This window comes from Leptonychotes weddellii, chromosome 7 (genome assembly GCF_054177405.1).
Source record: "Leptonychotes weddellii isolate Sample4059 chromosome 7, ASM5417740v2, whole genome shotgun sequence".
Lineage (NCBI taxonomy): Eukaryota > Metazoa > Chordata > Mammalia > Carnivora > Phocidae > Leptonychotes > Leptonychotes weddellii.
Window position 1 is genome coordinate 120,411,439 of NC_138375.1, and position 22,912 is coordinate 120,434,350.

The 22,912-nt window shown below is 37.8% G+C and overlaps 1 protein-coding gene across 1 annotated transcript in view; it reads right to left on the bottom strand.

Moving 5' to 3' along the window:
* CCDC192 (coiled-coil domain containing 192) overlaps positions 1-22,912 on the bottom strand; it is a 193,085-nt gene that overhangs the window by 165,852 nt on the left and 4,321 nt on the right. The gene's annotated exons all lie outside the window — the stretch shown is intronic.

Here is a 22,912-nt window from a genome sequence, read left to right on the forward strand (position 1 = left end):
TACCACAGGGTTTAGAATCAGATCATTCTTGCCCAGAATATGGCTAGGATGACTGAAATCAGCAGATATGGAGACTTGGCCTCTCCAAGGTTTTCTGTAGTTGATCTTTCTCATCTCCAAGCAAAAGAGTATATACACCATTGGTATGGAAATATCAATTACAGGCCCTGCTGAGACTAGAGCACTTCCTGACAACTCTGGCTATCTTGACAATTAATTTACAATTACACAGCAATGTGAAAACTTGAAAAGGGAGACTTCATACGTGCTAGGATTATGACCTTCCTCCAGCCGTCTTGGGTGTGTCCTGTTCTCTTGTGAATGCTCAGGCTCCTATAGCTGCTTCCAATTACCCCATGAAAAGAAAGAGCTGTTTTTATTCTTTTCTTTCTTTCCTTTTTTTTGGACTGCTGCTTTGTTTTCTTCCTTTGGTTTAGGAGCCCACCAATTTTATATATGTGTGCATTTCCTAATGATACAATAAAGCCATCTGGTGGTAAATGGACCCAGCCATAAAGATAAAGCATTCATTCAGGTCCTATAGTTGTTTGTACAGCACTCTGAACCCTAGGGCCCTGCCATGGGCCTCTCATATAAATGAAACTCCATAGGATGCAGGGCAAAGAAATGATGCTACATTCCAAAAGAACCTGGCTCCTAGATCACACAAGGCTGCATAATCCCCACCCCCAACCCCCCCTGCCCCCCCGCACCAATCAGACTTTGGGGGATGAATATCTTGGGCTACAACAATATCTGGAGTAAATCAATGATCCTCAGCATCCCATAATGATTCCAATACATTTCAAAAGTCAGTCCAGAAAAAATAAATCTCAAAAAATGAACCTCAACACAAAACTCTTGTGTATTTACACCTATAGATAATTCATGCTACAAAACATTTTATGTAGAAAGGGGAAATTTCAAGAGGCCAAACTATTTCAAAAAGGTTGGGAATTCTGGGTCTAGTTGCTATTTCCAGGGAGAAACTTCTTGTCTAATGTTTGATCTCAAGAGGAAGTTTCTTAAATTTTTTGTGAGTAGATCAAGCAAGATCAATTAATCTGTTTCTCTAGACCTTTCTCTCCAAACATCCCAAATTTCCCTAGCCAAGAAGGACAATCATTTCCAGTAAGAGAGAAGCTTTGTAACTCAAAGCCAAATGAAATAGACTTGCCTGAAGAGTGCTAGTAGATGCCATAGGACTTTTTATACATGTGGATTTAAGAAATCACCACGTGTTACCAAACAGGGAGAGTCCTGAGCAAACTGAAGAATGCAGTCTATCTTTGGCACCTATGATCGAGCTGCAAGCTATCACTCTCCACTCTCTGACTGGCCTTCCTGTTCTCCCACTCCCTTAAGGGAAAGAGCCATAAATGTATCTATGCAGACATGAAAATGGCTTCTACATAGGCAAGCACTCTTTGAAAGGAAGCAACTCCCATTTACCAAACAAAGGAATAAAAATTAAACCAAGAATAATTTCAGAGATAAGGACATACATGGGGTTTGAAGTTTTAGAGGTAGGTGTGTTGTTTCAAGGACCCTAAAGAAGTTAGGCATAGTTAGTCACTGTCCTAGTTTTGCAGGATGGAAAGGTGGAAAAGCAGAAAATGGGACTTCTACCATAAAGTTCATTCTGCTTCAGGCACATGTGGCCACACCCCCACATAAAGCCACTTATGTTTATTATGAACATAAAACTGTCTTGGTAGTTAAAGTAATTGATGAGTGAATTATACTAATCAAAAGTCTGTTAAATGCTATCACATGTTGAAAATATATGATTTATACAGGTGTTTGGGTTTTGATCCTGTCTGTGGATTTTCGAGTGGTAAATTCCAGCAATTCAATGGGAGTTCCAGTTTTGAACTTCTACTTTTTGTCTTAAAAACTTCTACCTAAGTATCAATCCAGTCATCTAAGTACAGGTAACTAAGATAACCAAGATGAGTAAACTAAAAGAATGCTACAAATTGAGAATTCAAATTAAACTTTTTGGCTACAATAAAGACACTAGAGTCTTACGCATGCGTGTTAAAGTTGACAGTTTGCTAATTGACAAATCTTATTCAAAATTGTGAGTCAATTATTGTTTAGTTGTCCAGGGTCCTCATTTGAGGATCTGGAGGAAAATCTATTCTTTTTATCTAACTTAAATTTTCTCGATGACACTAACCCATCTCAGCATCTTTTTATTGTCCCCTTCCTTACTTTTAAGTCAGTATTTCTTTGTCTTATGATGACCTTGCCCTTCTTCCTCAGCCATACAAACTCCTTCCACTCTTCGGGACTGGTTCAAAGTCTCTGACCCAGATCCTCCCCCTGCCTCTGAATCCACGTGCAACACAGGTAGAAAGGGTCCTGCCTGCACAGCGCTGAGCATTTAGTAGGAGCCCAGTAAGTAGCTGTTGATGGATTGAAGGCTCAGCCATCAAAGAAAGTGGTTGCACCAGGGGAGCACTCCCCTCTGCTGATAGGCTTCTTTGAGCAATCCTTTCCATGTATCCAGCCTGGGATGCTGGCGCGGGTCAGAGCCCTAGGGAAATTCTGCTCGCCAAAGGCCAGGTACAAGCTTGAGTAGCAGAAAGCCAGGAGGTGGCCATGACTTGGGTGATGATGGCAGGGTTGTCCTGAAGACTAAGTAAGCTAAAGCAGGTAACTACTTAGAAATGCTCAGTTCATGTTATTATTAGTAATTCCATTGCCCCAACTTCTTTAAAGAGAATCATTTGATATTAAAACTTTCTAGCTTATTTTTAAACCCTAGTAAAAGGATGTCCCCATTGAGGCACTTCTGTTACAGCAAGTGATCAAACGATAGTAGCGGGAAATTCAAGTATGCAATTAGAACAAAGTTAATGTGCTAAATATGTGCGTGTGCATTTGTTTAAAAGTAAGATTGCTAAATAAAGGTGTGATGATAGCAAATAGCACCTTCACAGAAGAGCGTTTTGACGTGGGTCAGTTTAAGACGATTAAATGTTTCCAGCATTCTGAAACTTCGAATGTACAGGGATCCAGCAGCAGCCCCTGCCCAGTGGTTCAGTCACTTCATGCCAGATAAAACATGCTTTCAACACATTTTGCAATGGTCAAGCTTCATGCTCGATGTCTCTTCTATGCTTTCCCCCTGCTTGACCAGCACTGAAGGCTCTAAACTTCTTTACCTTTCTATAACCTGCTCATACCTCTCATGCTGATGAAAGTTTTTCCGTAGCCTCCCACCTCAGCCCCTTACTCTGTACAGTTTATGTTATCCCTACCCACGCTGTTTGGTGATCAGAATTCATCTTACAGTGGAAATTTCATCACTCTCATGTCCTTTTGTGCTTAACTTTTGCAACAGTATCTTAGGCTAAATTGCCAGTTTCTATTTAGGCAACCGTTTAAAAAACTCAATTTTTCCTGATTTCAATCCATTCTAATGGAAACAGTATTCCTCTGTGTTGGAATTGCCTAAACAGTCTGCTAATATGGTATTTTTTATTCAAAATTGAACACACTACAACTCTTGTCAAAGTCCAGGGGAAAGAAGGTTCTAGAAAGTGCCTATCAATATGCCTGTGAGGGAGATCGACATTGGGAGGATGTCAGATGAGCACTGACTAAGCACAGCACTGCTTGTAATCTGGAAGGCCACATTCTGGACCTGACCACATCCCTTGGGCTGTGTGACTTCTGGGTTTCACTTCTTGGGGCCTCAATTTCTCATCTTTAAATGAGGCATGTATTGGGCACATCTGAGCAAGAAACAGTCAATCACTCCAATGGAGTGATTGAGGGGAGTTTAGTGGAGGGACTATATACAAACCTGTGGGCACAGTTAAGGGCATGAACAAAGGATGGCGGGGCACTCCCCAGAAGTGAAGGTAATCTTTGCCTCCCCTTGAATGGGAGAGGTAGGGGAAGAGATAATAGCAGAATATCTAGAAAGAGAGCTTGAGGAGAGGGCCATGTCTGTGAGCTGACACCTAGAGAGAAAGAACCACCGCCAACCTGTGCTCAGACCTAATGGTGGACAGACCAGTGGAATAAATAGCCTGACCTCCTCTTCTCTCACCCTGGGTTCTTCTGTATCTCCCTTGGGCTGAGCCCAAAAAAAGCCAGAGGGTAAGAGACCCTGAATGACAAGTCCAGAGAGACCAGTGAGCCTGGAAAGCAGAGTAGGGGAAGGGTGGAGAATGGATCTGGAAAGAGAAACGAAACCTCAGGTCAAAGGGGTTTAATTATATGAGTGGTTCCCAAATGCTAGCCCATAGATCTGTATTGGTTTGGGATAATATCTCCACCCGTAGCAAGAAAAAGATGGAAGTAAAATTTTAAAAAAACATTATGAATTTTTCATGAAACCAAATTTATTCCATTTAGAGAACTGTCCTTTATTCTGAGATTATGATCGTTCTGTATACTTTGGTGTTAAGAGGATGTTTCTTTAACAAATGATGGTGATAATATATGGAAATTATTCTTTTAGTGAATTTTCTTCAAAAAAAATGAAAAGTTGGCAGTGCTACGAGATCTAATCCCAATTATTGTGGAGGTGGAAATTCTTGTGGGTTTATGAAATCTAAAAGTATAGAGACCCTCTGTCTAAGTCATCTCTGTTAAGTTATGAATTGAATGTTTTATCAGGCAGTCTTTCCAGAACTATGGTCTCTGAATTCCCCTTGGCCAAGTCCAACATGGACCTGTATTCAATATCAGGTTGCTGTAGCAAGGTCCAGGATACAACTTTTCTAGGAAAAAAAAAAAAAAAAAAAACATTTCTAAAGGTCAATCTTTCATCCTGTGAAAGATTTGACTACTTTTTTTCTTTTTTTTTTAATTTTTTTAAAATTTTTTATTTATTTATTTGACAGAGAGAGACACAGCGAGAGAGGGAACACAAGCAGGGGGAGGGGGAGAGGGAGAAGCAGGCTCCCCACAGAGCAGGGAGCCCGATGTGGGACTTGATCCCAGGACCCTGGGATCATGACCTGAGCCGAAGGCAGTCGCTTAACCGACTGAGCCACCCAGGCGCCCAAGATTTGACTACTTTTTCATTTCTATAGCATCACTGATAGAAAAAAGAATAAAAGAAGAGAGATTCAAAAGGAATTGTTGACTCAGATATTAACTTATAAAAAGATTGTTGCCGTGGAAGTTAAAGAGAAATGACCATGTGACGTTTGATAGCTTCATAAATAACTTTAAATAATGGCTTACCAGAAACTCTTAACAAGCTAACTCTCATTTTAATTCACTTCACAGCACTTCAACACATTAAGTTAAAAAAATATTTATTAAAGACTCATTCTTTGACAGATGAAGCTAAGCAATGGGGAAATGAGCAGTAAGAAGACTGACAGGATTAATACCCTCACCAGAACTCTTAGCTTAGAATTTCTCTCCAATACAAAAATCCTAGGATTTTAGTTTTAACGTAAAAATCAAAAGAATGACAGAAGCTTGGTGGTTAATTTAACCTTTTTATGCTCATTCATAATATACGGTTCTTGGCTTTGGGGGCTTGTTCTTTTCTCTTTGATGAGGATGCTGGTAGATGTTAGAAGGAAGTGAGAGGCAGTCCTAACCTGTTTTCAAATATTCCAGATCTTTCTCAAATAACATTGCTTTATAGCTTCTTAGAGACCATGTACATATAGTATCAGAGGAGAAAAGGGACCTAGTAAGCAATGTGTATCTTCCATTGTTTAAGGTAAAATTAACAGTAAAACTGGGACTGGTTTTCAGGTATTCAGGTAAGAGGACACCTGAATTTGGGTTAGTATTATGTTACAGAATTTGTTCTGTGACCCAAAATAGCCCTCCACCGTTTTCATTTTATGGGATAATTTCTTAGAACTTTGAGCATCACAAATCTCTTTTAGCACCTGATAATATCTGTGAATTCTCTTATCAGGAAAAAAAAATGCATATACATGTGTTGCATGTGTGCTTACCCATGTACATGCTCCCACACATGCTTACACACACACGACCACAATTTTGCATGTAATTTTAGATTGTTTAAGCATCTTCTTCAATGACATCCACGTGGCCCAAATTATGGATTCCTTGTTTAGGAATTTGTTTCTATGCTAGCTACCTTCAATTTTTATTCTAAAGTAAAAGATCAAATTTTAGTGAATGAGAGTATCACTACGTTCTTGCTGCCTCTACTGTAAGTCATGCAAATGAATAAAAAAAATAATCCTATTTTCCTAGGGAAATGACCCAAACTCAAAAGAAACAACATAGTTTCTCTTTCTAGAGGGGAGAGCAAGTAGCATGTCTTCCCAGGGGAGCCTGGTTCTTATAACTGAAACCTCACAACCACCAGTGCTAACCCATCCTATTGACCAGGAAGTGAACATTTTAATAATGACTATATATTTCCTTCATAATAAAATAGGACACAACAAGGGAATTTGATATGAAAAACAGATTTTTATGTCTTTAAAAAATGAATGAGAGGAAAAAAATAGGGACTTAATGGATATCGACTTTCAGCTTCGCAAAATGAGAAAGTTCTGGAGATTGTTGCACAAAAATGTAAACATTCTTTACACTACTCAGCTGTGCATTTTAAAAATCATTAAAATGGTCCATTTTATAAGATATGGATTTTATCACAATTTTAAAAAGTAACTTAGTATAAAACAAGTTATAAAGCAGATAAATTATGGAGTGAAGGAATTAGTTGATGTTAAAATTAATTCAACTACTCTTTACCTATTACACAGCACTGTTGTGAGAACACAATGAAAAAATTTTGGATTTTGATTTCTTTAATAAAAAAAGTCCAAAATATACTATTTGTTTTTAAATAGAATTTTTGTTCAGTGGGACGTATAATAATACAAATACTTTTCCCATTAGTAAAGACAGTATTTTGAATAGTTGAGTCTTTTTGTGACAGGATTATTTTTTTCCACACATCATACTTAGGTTTAGATTTTGAGTACTTTGGCATATTAGCCAATAATGTTTTCACGTTCCTACTGTATCCCAGTCTTTTAGGAAATGCACTTCCTGTAGGAAGAAGGATTTTCAGCTTGGCTTATGGCGGAGCTGGGGGGGGGGGGGGGCGGTGATGGCCTTTTATTGCCCAAACTGACTGTGGCTTTTCAAACAGTTTTGGGAATAAATTATTGCTATACTGTGTATAATCAACAACAAATGTTTTATGATAGTTCAGTGTATAGGTAATTTTTTTCCACCAGTGAATTTTAGGTTCTAAATAAGTAAACTTAAAAAAAAATCCAAGAAATTTAACTGTAATGTTAAGAACTTCTGTACTCTAATGATATTGTTCCAGAACCTAGCTAGAAAGTCATCAGTTGAACTTGATGTTCTGTGAGAAACCTTTTCCACAAGAAGCCTTCCCCCACCCCAACCCAGCCTGGGATTTGCACAGACTCCTCTCTTTACCAGGATCTAAAGGAGAAATGTGTTATGAATCCTTTCAGATCAGATAAAAGTTCAGTAACAATTTCCATAGTACATTCCAACATGATAAGGTAAGCAGAGGACAGATGGGAGAGCTCTCTTTTGCTGTGAATTTCCACTTCTTTTAAGGTCTCTCAGTCAGAATGTGACTAAGAAGCATGGCCAGCATATCAAAGAAGAGGGCACACCAGCCCAGGATTAGCTACACAGTAGGCTTCGCTTTCTCATCTATGAAAGGAGACCATTATACCTAATTCATCTTGTACCCTGAGATAACCATGTGTCATGCTGTTTTGATGGCCTAGTGTCTTTACCTGTTTGGAAGATTTCCCATCTCATGAATCCCATCTCTCCAAAGTGGAAAAGCCAGGAACGCCCTCTCAAGCATCCTTTGCATCCAAGGTGTAGGCCTGTGACTCAGGCTCCATCAATCAGAGGCACCACCCTGAGATGTCAAGGTGGACGAAAGTGGTATGAGAAAGGTGCCAAATAGAATGGAATGTGGCCGGGTGGACAGGGTCATCATCCTGTTTCCAGAGGCTGCAGTGACAGAAGACTTAGAAGTAATACCTCATATTCAGGGGAAGTGACAAGTGATGTGGGGCCTATGTCCAGTGGCAGCAATAGTAGGTACCTCCCCAGAATCTGGGGTGGTTAATCGGCCATGATCTCCAAGCCCGGTTCTCCGACTCTCCTGGAGAACCCATTGAAATACCTAATATCCTTTAGTAACTCATTTTTCCCCTAATACTAACTGTAATGAATTTTGTTGATTGAGCCTCCATTTCCTCCCCTCTAAAAATGGACAAAATGATAAGTCCGTGGGGGCTGCTGTAATGATTAAATGTGGGAATACTGAAAAATACTTAGCCTGGCCCCTGAGCCATAGAAGAAAGTTTTTGCAAAGATCATCATCTTTTTAACCTCTAGGTTTTTAGGTTTCTATTGTGTAGCTTCTGGATGCTCACAACCTAGGAAAGAGCCTGAGGGTTGATTACAAAGGCCAGCGACTCTTATAAACTCTAGAGGTCTTGGCATCATGTGACTATATCTAGCCTGGTTACTCTTTATTGGAGAAAGTAGGTCATTATACATAATATAAGAGCAAGAATTTGAAACAAAGTAGAAGAGGGCACAACCTGTACCCTCTTCTGCCTGCTCAAGAAAGTTATTTCTATATCAGCTCCATTTCTTCCCTTCCTTAACTTTCTTGCTAGTGTTGTTGTTTTGGGCTTTTGAAATGAAAAGGAGGAGATAGAAGAAGAGCAAGAGGAAGAGCAATTGTAATCTCTACACCCAATGTGGGCCATGGACTCACAACCCAGAGACTAAGAGTCACATGCTCTTCAACTGAGCCAGCCAGGCACCCCCCCAAGGAACTGGAGTTACAGAAACTTGAGACAAGCTGTCTTGTGAGATAGAACCTTATGGAAAAAGAAAGAAGGATTAATATATATACATCTGAAACTTCCCCCCATATACTGTTTAATTAATGCAATTTCATCTTCAGTATACCAACAGAGTTCACTGGGCCCAAATGTAGTATTGACTTTCTTTTTTCAAGCTGTTCTATTCTTAAAAATCTGTATTTCATGTCTTTTATCCTTTTTTAGAGATTCTTACAAAGAACAAAGAGAATATATATTAATTTTTTAAAAGCATAGTAAAACTCATTCTATCTTGCAATTATCAACACACCCATTGGAACATTTTTTTTTTTTTAAAGATTTTATTTATTTTTTAGAGAGCGAGCGAGAGAGAAACAGCATGAGAGGGGAGAGGGTCAGAGGGAGAAGCAGGCTCCCCGCCGAGCTGGGAGCCCGATGTGGGACTTGATCCCAGGACCCTGGGATCATGACCTGAGCCGAAGGCAGACGCCTAACCATCTGAGCCACCCAGGCGCCCACCCATTGGAACATTTTATGAAGCTAAGATATCTTGTGGGATCTTAATGATCTTTTTTTCCTGTATTTCAAACATATTGCCACTGAATCATTGTAAGAATTATTTTTTATCATCATTTATCAATTATTTCCAAATGTAACTTTTTAAAAAAGACTAAAAGGCAAAGAATTGTGTAATTGACTAGAAGTACAATACAACAGTAAAATTAATAATCATCCTTCAATTTCCTATTGTGTTGCCAAAAGTACTGAATCATCTTTCGAGGTATAAAGGGGGAGACATTATTTTTACACTTTTGGCTTTCACTAAACATGGTGAGAATACTGCATTTTTCATCTTCCATTCATAATGCCCAAAGAAAAGAAAATTGACAGAGAAATACATTTCACAGTTCTTAGACAAATCAGAAGATGAATATGAAGAGCAGCACTCTTGCTCGGTACTGTGCACTGCACTAGCCATTAACCATATGTGGTTTTTGAGTACTTGAGATGTGGTCAGTTTGAACTGAGATGTATTGTAAGTATAAAACACACACAAGGGGCGCCTGGGAGGCTCAGTCCTTAAGTGACTGCCTTCAGCTCAGGTCATGATCCCAGGGTCCTGGGATCGAGCCCCACATCAGGCTCTCTGCTCAGCGGGGAGCCTGCTTCTCGCTCTCCCACTCCCCCTGCTTGTGTTCCCTCTCTCTCGCTGTGTCTCTGTCAAATAAATAAATAAAATCTTTTAAAAAATTAAAAAAATAAAACCCACACAAGATTTTGAAGACTTAGCACAATATACGAGAATGTAAGATATTTCAATATATTTTTAAATTGAGTACATGTTAAAATGACAATATTTTGGATACATTAGGTTAAATGAAATATATTCTTAAAATTTGCTTTCACCTATTTAAGTGTTTAATGTAGCTGTTAGAAAATTTAAAATGACATAGATGGCTTGCAGTTTATTTATTTTGGACAGTGTAGCTCTAGACACTAATGTTGATAATGGAATTACTCATGCAAGTGAAATAGACTATACATTTTCAGCTCATGACTTCCTAGAGACTTAGATGAATATCCTCAAACTCATGAATCAATGAATGAAAAAACACATCTCTAGAGACTAAATAGGACATAGGGTATTCTCATAAAAGACAAAGTCTATCACATAATATTTTTTAACAAGAACTTGGACTTCCCTTTTTTGTTAAGAGGACGTGTAACCATATTTTCCCATCTTTTATGTGCCACAATTTTTACTAGATAACAAAGATATTTGCTATGTTTAAATTTTTATCAAAATTTTAATAGGATTTTTTTTTAAAAAAACTATGCCTTTATTCTTCTGTAAATTATTAAAAAAAAGGACTTTAAAAATAAAAAATTTAGTTGGGTTTATTTGATCCAGATGGTAAATGATGATGATTATTTTCCTTGTATACTAAGGGTTAGGAACTTGAGGAATTTGAAAGGTACCTTATGGGTACTAGACTGTTTCTTTTTTCTTTTGTTTTGTTTAGTATTTTTTTATTTATTTGGGAGAGAGAGAGAGAAAGAGAGAGTGTGAGTGGGGGAGGGGCAGAGGGAGACCTCTGGACCCTTGGATCATGACCTGAGCTGAAGGCAGGTGCTTAACCGACTGAGCCACCCAGCCACCCCATAGACTGTTTCTTTTAAACCACAACTCAGTTTTGAGATTGGACAATATGGATCTCAGCATTACATGTTAGGCAGCCATAAAGAAAGTTATTATGAGAGACTTTTTTCTAGATTTTCAGGGACATGATCAAAAAAGAATGTCAGAACACATCTGAAGGCAAGAAGCCTAAATGGCTGCTTTATTCAGAAGGAGAAAAATTAATAAGATTCAGAATATAGTCACCATGGACATAGATATTTCTATTTTAAGAAAGATTCCAAGTAGAAAGAGGGGAAAGCAGGCTGTTCTAGAATTTATAGCATTTTCCTTAGGCATTTGAGGGAAGCAAAACAGGGCTTGCTCCTTTCCAAAGAATGTTCTGAACCACATTTAATTTAAAAATATCTTACAATTTAATTTTCCTTTGCATTAAATGTATGATTCAGGAACATTTTCTTCCCTAAGTGAAAAACACAGTATGTCCAGTTATTCAAAAACAAACACAATGAGAATCATTCACACATTTATTGAGCTCCTTTTATGTAGGACCCAGAGCTAAACCCCGGGGGATAAAGATGAATTAATCAAATTCCTTACCCTGCAGGAGCTCATAATGTGATATAAGTTGAGAAAAGGAGGAGAGATAAAGTAGACTTCAATTTTATAAGGATAGGAAAGGAGAAAGGGAAAAAGACACGTACTGACATTATCTCTGTGCCATGATTTTCTATGTATTACGTCCTAAAACTTCAAATATGATGAAAGGTATAAAAATAAGAGGAATTCATCCAGATTCCTACCACCCAGAGATTGACGCATGTTGTGGACTGAATGTGTCCCATGCCCACTGGCATTCATAAGTGGCAGTCCTGACTTCCAATGTTACAGTATTAGGAGATGTAGTCTCTGGGAAGCCATAACGTTTAGACATAGTCATCAGGGTGGGATCCTCATGATGGGATTAGTGTCCTTAAAAGAATAAAGCAGAGTACTCTGTCCCTCTGGTACCTTTTCTCTCTCCCTCTCCTTCTTTTCCTTCATGCCTTTCTCTCCCTGCCCCCTTACCTCTTCCCACCCCAACAATATGAGAATACAGCAACCAGGCAACCATCTGCAAGCCAGGACCAACCATGCTGGCACCTCGATCTCTGACTTAACCACCAGAACTGTGAGAAATAAATGTCTATTGTTGAAGCCCCCCAATCTGTGGTATTTCGTTATGGCAGCCCAAGCAGACTAAGACCACATTTGGTGCATTACTTTCTATTTTGTCTGTGTGTGTGTGCATTACTTTCTAGACTTGTATGTGTGTACCTGTGAGATACATAATGTGTAAAACATCAATTCACGGTATACATGGTTATATATGGCTAAATTGTAATCATTTGCAATTAGCAGTGTGTCATAGGTATAACCTATATTTGAATGATGATAGATGTTCTATTCCATAATTTTTTAAGTAAGCTCTACACCCAACGTGTAGCTTGAACTCATGACCCTGAGATCAAGAGTCACATGCTCTACTAACTAAGCCAGTGAAGTGCCCCATATTCCATAATTTCTAATTTAAAAATTACCATATATTTAAAGGTCACAATAAATGTTACTAAGTGCATATAGTTTTCCCTACTATTGGAGAACCGTGTAGTAAGCATATTTATACATCCTTGTGGACTTGTTTTTTATTTTCTTAATATAAACAGGAAAAGTGGTAACTGGATTTTAGAGTATATACTTGATACATATTTCTGATTACATCCCGCAAATTAACCCTCCCACCCACAGTATATGAGAATCATAGTTTTCTTACAACTTTGCCAGTAATGACATTTTCAATACTTTTTTTGAGGTGTAATTGGCATACAATATAATATTAGTTTCAGGTATATAATAAAGTATTTTGACATTTATATACATTGCCAAATGGCCACCATAATAAATCTAGTTACTGTCTGTCACCTTAAAAAGTTAATACAATGTTATTGACTGTATTCCCCATGCTGTACATTACATCACCATAATTATTTTTTCCATAACCGGAAGCTTGTACTTATTAATCTTCTTCACCCATTTTGCCCACTCCCAGCCTTCATCCCCTATGGCAATCAAGATCTGTTCTCTATATCTACAAGTTTGGGTCCTGTTTTGTTTCTTTTGTTTTTTAGATCTCAAGTATAAGTGAGATCAAATGGTATTTCTCTTTGTCTGACTTATTTCACTTAGAATAATAGCCTCAAGGTCCATCCATGTTGCCCAAATGGCAAAATTTCATTTTTTTATAGCTGAGTAATATTCCATTGCACATATGTACCACATTTTCTTTATCCATTCATCCGTAGGTTATATCCATACATTGGCTGTTATAAATAATGCTGCATTGAATATATGGGTGGCATATACCTTTTTGATTTAGTGTTTTCATTTTCTTTGGATAGATACCCAGCAGTGGAATTGCTGGGTCGTGTGGCACTGCTATTTGTAATTTTTTGAAGACCCTCCATACTGCTTTCCATAGTGGCTACACCAATTTACATTCCCATCCACAGAGCACGAGAGTTCCCTTTTCTCCACATCCTCACCAACACTTGTTATTTCTTGTCTTTTTTATAATAGCCATTCTAACAAGTATTAGATGATAACACATTGTGGTTTTTATTTGCATTTCCCTGATGATTAATAATGTTGAGCAGATTGTTTATGTGCCTATGACATCTGTATTCTTCTTTGGAGAAATATCTATTCAGATCCTCTGCCTGTTTTTTAATCAGATACTTTGTAATTGAGTTTCATGAGTTCTTTATATATTTTGGATATTAACCCCTTATCCAACATATAATTCACAAATATTTTTTTCCTATTCAGTAGGTTGTCTTTTTATTCTGTTGATGGTTTCCTTTCCCGTGCAGAAGGTTTTTGGTTTGGTGTAGTCCCATTTATTTATTTTTCCTTTTATTTCCTTTGCCTTTGGAGTCAGAGCCCCCCAAAATCACTAAGACTGATATCAAGGAGCTTACCCACTTTGTTTCTCGTAGAAGTTTTAAGGTTTCAGGTCTTACATTCAAATCTATAATCTACTTTGAGTTGACTTTTGTATATTGTATAAGATTCCAGTTTCATTCTTTTGCATGTGGCTGTCCACTTTTCCCATTACCATATATTGAAGAGGTTGTCTTTTCCCCATTGTATATTCTTGCCTTCTTGGTTATAAATAAATTGACCGTATATACATGGATTATTTCGGGGCTCTTTATTCTCTTCCATTCATCTATATGTCTATTTTTATGCCATTACCATACTGTTTTGATTACTATAGCTTTGTGGTATAGTTTGAAATCAGGGAGCATGATACCTCCAGTTTTGTTCTTTTTTAAGATTGTTTTGGTAATTTGGGGTCTTTTGTGGTTCCATACAAATTTTAGAATTTTTTGTTCTAGTTCTATGAAAAATGTCATTGGAATTTTGATTGCATTGAATCTATAGATTGCTTTGGGTAGTATGAATATTTTAACAATATTAATTCTTCCAATCCATGAACATGGAATATCTTACCATTTATTTGTGTCTTATCCAATTTCTTTCATCAATGCCATAGTTTTCATTGTACAGGTCTTTCACTTCCTTGGTTAAATTTATGCCTAGCTATTTTACTCTTTTTGATGTGATTGTAAATCAGATTGTTTTCTTGATTTCTCTTTCTGATAGTTCAGTAAAGTTGAAGGATACAAAATAAATATGCAGAAATATGCTGCATTTCCATATACTAGTAATGAACGATCAAAAACAAAAGTAGATCTAGATATATAGATATAGATATAGATAGATATAGATAGAGATATCTCCATTTGGTCTAATGCATCATTTAAGGCTGATGTTTCTTGTTAATTTTCTGCCTGGATGATCCATTCATTGATGTAAGTGGGGTGTTAAAATCCCCTGCCACTATTGTATTGCTGGAAATTTCTCCATTTAGGTCTGTTAATATTTGGTGTATATATTTTGGTGCTCTTATGTTGGGTGTGTATATATTCATAAATATTATATGGTCTTACTGAATTGACCCATTTATTATTATGTAGTGCCTGTCTTTGTCTTTTATTACAATCTTTATTTTAAAGTCTATTTTGTCTGATATGACTATAGCTACACCAGCTTTCTTTTTGTTTTTATTTCTACAATATACCTTTTTTCATCCTTTCATTTTCAGTGTCTGTGTGTCTGATGTGAATCTCTTATAGGCAGTGTACAGATCTGTCTTATTTTTGTTTTGTTTTGTTTTTTACCCATTCAGCCCCTCTATGTCTTTTGCTTGGAAGTTTAGTCCATTTATATTTAAAGTAATTACTGATAGATATGTACTTACTACCATTTTGTTAGTTGTTTTCTGGCTGTTTTTGTAGTTCCTCTCTGTTCTTTTCTTCTCTTTCTCTCTTTTCCCTTCTATATTGATAACATTTCCAGTGTTATTTTATATTCCTTTCTCATTTTCCTTTATGTATTACTCTAAGTTTTTGCTTTGTGGTTACTGTAAGTTTCACATATATCACCCTATGTATCTAACAATCTACCTAAAATTAATAGCAATTTAAATTTAAGCACATTCCAAAACTACATTTTTGTTCCCTCCACATTTGATGTTTCTGATGTCACTTTTTACAACTTTTTATGTATCACTTAACTAATAGTAATTTTAGTTAATTTTACTACTTTTGTTTTAACCTCCTTAGCAGCTTTATAAGTGGTTAATCTACTACCTTGACACTATATTTACCTTTTCTAGTGAGATTTTCACTTTTGTATTTAACTAGTGCCCACTTCTTTTGAGCTTAACATAGTCCCTTTAATACTTCTTGTAAGGCCAGTTTAGTAGTGATGAACTCCTTTCGCTTTTGCCTGTTGGAAAACTCTTTATCTCTTCTTCAGATAGGAATGATAACCTTGCTGGGTAGAATATTTTTGGTGAGAAGTTGTTTGTTTTTTAGGGGTCTTTTTTCATCACTTTGAATATGCCATAAGCCATTCTCTTCTGCCTTGCAAAGTTTCTGGTGCGAAAACTGTTGATAGCCTTATGGGATTTCCCTTCTACATAACAATTTTTTTCTCTTGCTTCTTTTAAGATTCTGTCTTCATCTTTAACTGTTGACATTTTTATTTTAATGTGCTTTGGTGTGGCTCTCCTTGAGTTCATTTCATTTGAAACTCTCTGGAATTCCTGAACCTGGATGTCTGTGTCCTTCCCTAACTAAGGGAAGTTTGCATCTATCATTTATTTCTTCAAGTGAAGTTTCTACCCTTTTCTATCTTCTCCTTATGGGACCTCTATAATGGGAATGCTATTCTGCTTTATGTTGTTGTGAAGGGCCCTTATGTTATTTTCATTTTTAAAAAATTCTTTTGTCTTTTTGCTGCTTTGTATTCCAGCTCTCTAATACATTGTTCTACTTCATCCAGTCTGCTATTTAATCCTCTAGCATGTTGTTCCCTTCAGTTATTGTCTTCCTCAGCTCTGTGACTTCTGTTTGGTACTTTAGGTTTTTCTCTTTCCTTGTGGAAGTTCTCACTGCATTCAGCCATTCTTTTTTTTTTAAAAAGATTTTATTTATTTATTCATGAGAGACAGAGAGAGGGACAGAGGCAGAGGGAGGAGCAGGCTCCCCGCGGAGCAGGGAGCCCGATGCGGGACTCCATCCCAGGACCCTGGGATCATGACCTGAGCCGAAGGCAGACGCTTAACCGACTGAGGCACCCAGGCGTCCCGCATTCAGCCATTCTTTTCCTGAGTTCAGTGTATAAGTCCCTTTCTGAGAAGTCTTATTGAGATGTAGTAAGGCTAAAGGGTATACAAGGATGATGTCTCCCTACTTACATTCCCTGGATACACTTCCTTAGTCCTAGATGTGTGGTAAACCTGAAGCCTATTCATCAGGCTAAAGCTCCAGACTAAGAAAATAGGCATTTTTCAAGAAAGACTGGAGGTGTGTTTCAACCTGCTGTCCGTACAGGGCCCTGAGAGTGGTGCCTGACAAGAATTGTCTTTCTGGTTGTTATGGTCCTGTGCAGCTCTGGAGCATCCATCCTCAAGACCACCAGGTGATGAAGGGGTGTTCCCTGTGTAAACTGCATGCACACTCTGGCTTTAGCAAGGCTGCTAAAGAGTGTAGTAGGCAGAACTTCAGAAAGGCAGTGGGAAGATGTCTTGACTGTATGCACTTATGGGCTTCAGCAATGCAGCAAAGGAATGCCCTGTCTGTGGGAGCATGCTGGCTTTAGGCTGGGAGTAGGAGAATGACACAACTATTTGCACTCCCCTGCCCCAGCCAGAGATCAAGGGAGACTGCAACCAACTATGCTCTCCAGCCTCAGCAAATGCCCCAACTGCTCACCCTTAGCTGTACCACCAAGGCATAGGAGGGCGCAGTATCTGAGCTCATCCACTTGCCCTAGCAGGCTCTGAGGAAAGTGCAACAATGGCATTCCCCAATGCCTCCATCTCTGAGTAGTGTCTCAGCCATCCCCTACTCCCCCTACCCCCTGCCAAAGCCTCAAGATCACCAAATGAATCTCTTTCACATATAGTCTAGGTACTTTTCAAGCTATGTTTTCAATGGGTCTTGGGGTTAGCGAGACCACATGTGAGCCCTCCAAAAGGGGAAGTTTCAATTCCCCCTGGCACTTTGGGACTTTTGGACATCTGCCCTGTTGTTTTTCCAAGCCACATATACTGGCAGCTCATCTTTCCACTGCAGATCCCAGGGGCTGGGGTGCCCAATGCAGGGCACCAAGACCTTGCTCCTCTAGGAGACATGCCTGTCTGGTGAGATTCTTCCCTATTGTGTTTGTGGCCAGGGGTGAAAGGCTTATGAGACTATGTTTCTGCCTCTCTTACCCATGTCTTGTGGTCCTTTGATACTTTGCTTTAGAAAGTAGTTCATCTAGTTTTCAGATCTTTTCAGAGGGAAATGATCCATATGTAGCTATAGATTGGGTGTGTCTGTGGGAGGCGGTGGAGTTCAGGGTATTCCTATATTGCCATCTTGGACCCCCTGCTTCTAAATACTTTTTATATCTGTCACACTTACAAGTAAATATGATACCTAAGTTTAAAAATTTTTGGTGTCTTTGTCTTCCACTATTTGGACCTATTATATGATATTTGCAAATTTGGACATCTTATTGGATGTCTGTATGCCTTAAGACTTTTGTAAATTGTGATTTGTGTCCTTTGTACTTTCATTTTTAAGGGCTAATTTTTTCCTCATTGATTTATATGAGACCATAACATATTAAGGATATTATGTTATAATAGGTGGTACAAATATTTTCTATTACTTATTTTATATATTTATAAATGCTTCATAAATGGGTTGAAATAGTGGTAAGTTTTCTCACAAGATATAGAATTTTCAGAGACTAAATTAGCTTCTCATCCTTGTGTCTTAATGCATTAATTTGTCCAAGGAGAGAGCCAACTTTTTGAAGAAGCACACGCTAATCAAAACTTGGAGAAACATTCATTTCTCTGAACCTCATCAAGTACAGATAACACATCACATTGATTCAAATTATTAGCCATATTTTGAAATAACTAATTGACTTTGAAACTTGATCTAACACAAAGAGCTCAACTATTGACATGAAGACCTGGGGCTATTATTCCTAGCAGCAAATTTCAGTTTAACAAAACTATCAAAACAAATTAAGCCAATGTTATTCTATCTGCCTGATGAGATTGAGGGCAGACAGAGGCCAAGCTTAAGTCCTGAGAGCCTGCATCCTTGTGCTTCTCCCTCAGGGGTCACTCTTCCAGTCTCAAGGAGACATACTCCTTTGGGAAAGGCTAGATTGAATAACTGTCCTAGCCCTTTGGGAGGATATTCTCTCTCGGTTTTGGAAAGTATTTTTCTTCGGACCACAGCAATTGAAGTGTGCTCTCAGAGTCAGACTGATTGATTAGATGGTCCGGAAACACACTTCCCCCTTGCCATGTCTTCCTCTGATCTAAACCTTCAGGTTTGAGAAGTTGAGCAAATTTTACATGAAACTTGGGTTTATTCAGAATATAGCCCTGAAAGTAAATGAAATATATGTACTTAACTTTTATCTATTTAAATGTGTATACATTTAACTTTTGTCCCATTTTTGTACTTCACAACTTCCCTCCTTCTATACATACAGACTTCTCAACATTTCCACCCTCACAGAAAATAAAATGTGTCAGCACCGCACAGCACCAATTGGCATGCTTTCCCCAAATAGTGCCCGTTGTTTGAAACTCTTTGCCGTTTGAAGGAGCCAAATGGAGAAAGAAATGTCATGGGGATTTGATGAAACATATTTGCAGACACTCAAATGCTTCAGCCACTGATGCCTCTTGGGGAAATTCTGAAAAACATCCTGTCTGTAAACAATCTGTTTCAGTGCCACACGTTTTTTAAATTTCTTTGCCCATTGACATTTAAAAAAAATAAAGGAACACATTTGCATGTGAAAACAGGACCTTTTGTTTCTTATACATATACTTTATCATAGAAATTAAAACGAAATGGGTCATCTGGCCCATTTGCTTGTGAAGGGTCATTTTCTAAAGAAATCCTAGTTCTTTGGCCAACCTCATTTTGAACGGCTAAGATCTTTCTTATGGCCTCTGTTCTGAAGTTAAACAGAACTTATTATTAAAATGAGAAATTCTAGAGCTAATGTTTTCTTTTGTATCTACGTATAGCATTTCTTTTTCTTTTCCTTAGGCTTAATTCTTTCTTTTTAAACTAGTTTTATATTGCTGTAATTTTTGTCCACCAACATATTTTTGAAAATTCTCTTAGGCTCATGATATTATTTCACTTCCTCAGCTTTTGAAGCTGTTTTAAGCCACATGAATTCTTTGACTAATGAAATGGAAGTGGTACGTGTAACTTCCAATTTATCCCTCCTTCATTTGCTACCTGTGAGGACTGCAGAAGTGCATTCCCAGGTGAAATTTCCATCCAGAGGGTCTCTTAGTTAACTATGATGAATAGAGTCCCTCTCCATCACACCTTGGATGGATGTTGTGAAAAAGAAATAAATTCTTCAGATAAATAAAATATTAAGCCATTTGCTGCCTGCAACTAGTAGCCTGCAAAAATTTTAAGGATAATCAAATTAAACTGAAATGAATTGAAGTTTTGGTCTTTCTTGATAATAACCGAAGGAAGAATTATCTTTCTCACCGATTACAAGTCTAGCATCACTACCACCATTCGATGCACTACTTGATCTGAAATCTCTGTTGAAGTTGCTTATGTATAGCATTTAGGCTATACAATTTATGTTAGGTGAATTTGAGATGACTGTACAGGGACAGAGTGGGGATGGGGGCAGGAGAGTATGATATGAATCAGCCCCTCAATTATTGCAAGATCTCAACATGGAAGAAGCTATATGAGAGGTGGAACAATGGATAAAAACTGCAATGGATGTGTTATCTCACATCCCGGCATCTAGGGAGATAGCATTACTCTTCCAGATAGAGTAATGTTAGATACTGTCTAGATAACTAGCAGATATCCTCAGAAGTAAAGACTCAATTTCTACACTATTTGTGTTCTTTTGTGGGGAAAAACTCAGTTTTTTTAGATCAAATAAATTTTCATACTTTGTTGAATAGTTTGCTTCCTTAAAGTCTGTGAACATATATTCATTAAATCTCTTCTATGAAGAAATATTTCTCTGAAAGGCTATCAAAATTACAGTGACAGTATCTGTTCATCTTTTGTCTTGCCCTAAGTGACAGCACAGTGGCTGTTTTGCATTTCCTAGGAATTCCCATTTGCAAAACCTTATGCATTAGGTTAGACCTATTTTGATTTTGTGATTCTATTAGGTTAGGGTCCCTGGGGAGCAGATTACTGGAGGTGGCTTGGGAGCAACACCTATAAAGGAAGAGGGAGCAGAAATGCAACAGCAGCCTCAGCAATTCTGTGGGGGTTGTGGATCAGGTCCGGCCTTTCAGAATTGTCCTCAGTCTAAGGAAAGAGACTGGTCTTGTGGCCCTGCATTAACCAGTCATTGGATACAAGATGACCCTGGGGCATCAGAGCTCTTCCAACTGAGGGACATTCCTAGAGAGAGACTCAGCTCTGAGTTATCATCAAGCACAGTGAACTCAAAATCAATCAGTTGATCTAAATGTAAAACCTAAAACTATAAGACTTCTGGAAGAAAACAAGACAAAATATTTGTGACCTTGGGCAAAGATCAGATACCAAAAGTCTGATCCATGAAAGTACAAAGTGATAAATTAGACTCCATAAAAATTAATAACTCCTGCCCTTCTAAAGACACTGTTAAGAGAATGAGAATGAGAAGAGTAACCAGAGACTGGGGAAAGTAATTGCAAAACACATACCTGAAAAACTACTTGTGTCTAGAATACATAAAGAATTCTAATCCAATAATAGGAAACAAGAAACTTAAAAATGGACAAAAGATTTCAATATATATTTCACCAGATAAGATGTAAGGATGGCAAATAAACACAATAAAGGTGCTCAGCACCATTAGCTATTAAGGAAATGCAAATGCAAGCCACACTGAGATGAGGACTACATCTATCAGAATGGCTAAAACTGAAAAGGCTGACACTACCGGGATTGGAGAGAATGTGCATAAACTCAAACTCTCGACATGCTGGTGGAAATGTAAAATGTAACCACCACTTTGAAAAACAGTTTGATGGTTTTTAAGAAAATTAAAAGTATATCTATAGTACGATTCAATCGTTTCACTCTTAGGTATTCACCCAAGAGAAAAGAAAGCATATGTCCATACAAACACTTGTATGGGAATATTTATAGCAGCTTTATTTGTCAGAGTCAAACACTGGAAATAACCTAAATGTCAGCCAACAGGTGAAGGGATAAACAAACATACATTCAATACAGTGGGATACTATTCAATAAAAATGAATTATTGATACATACTACAACATAGATGAAGCTCAAAACAGTTTTGCCAAGTGAAAGAAGCCAGTAAAGGGTTACATACTGTGTGACTCCATTTATATAAAGCTCAAGGAAATGCAAAATAATACACAGTGACACAAAGCAAATCAGTGCTTCCTTGAGAATGGTCTATAGGCAGGTGGGGAGAAGTGGGTGAGAGAGATGACAGAGGAGCATGAGAAACTCCTGGGGGTGATGGAAAGTTTCCTTCTCTTGACTGGTTTGTATACATATGTCAAAGTCAAGTTTGCTTCAGTAAGAGAGAGACAGAAGGAAGGAAAGGAAGGGAAGGAAAGAAGGAAGGAAGGGTGGGAGGAAGGAAGGAAGGAAGAGTGGGAGGGAGGGAGGAAGGGAGGAAGGAAAGAGAAAGAGGAAGGAAGGAGGGAGGGAGGAAAGGAAGGAAGGAAAGAAAGGGAGAAGGGGAGAGAAAGAGAAAGAACAGAGGAAAGAAAGAAATCCAAAACAGAAAGTTCTGAGACATCATTTCTCATGAATTAAAGTGAAATACACATATATCCAATTTTCTAGAACAGCCACAAATCTTTATATTTAAATATACATAGAAATACAGTTCTATATTGATCTCATTCTAAGAATAAATAGGAATATTTCCTCTAAATCACTTGAAATGGTCATTTAAAACACAAGTAATATATATATATATTTTAAAGATTTTATTTTTATTTATTTGAGAGAGAGAATGAGACAGAGAGAGAGAGCATGAGAGGGGGGAGGATCAGAGGGAGAAGCAGACTCCCTGCTGAGCAGGGAGTCCAATGCGGGACTCGATCCCAGGACTCCAGAATCTCATGACCTGAGCCGAAGGCAGTCGCTTAACCAACTGAGCCACCCAGGAGCCCCAAACACAAGTAATATATTAACAAATGATTTGAAAGTTTGCTCCTCAATGGGAAGAATTTTATGAAAGCCATTTTAGAACATTAAAATTTAGAAATATGAGAATG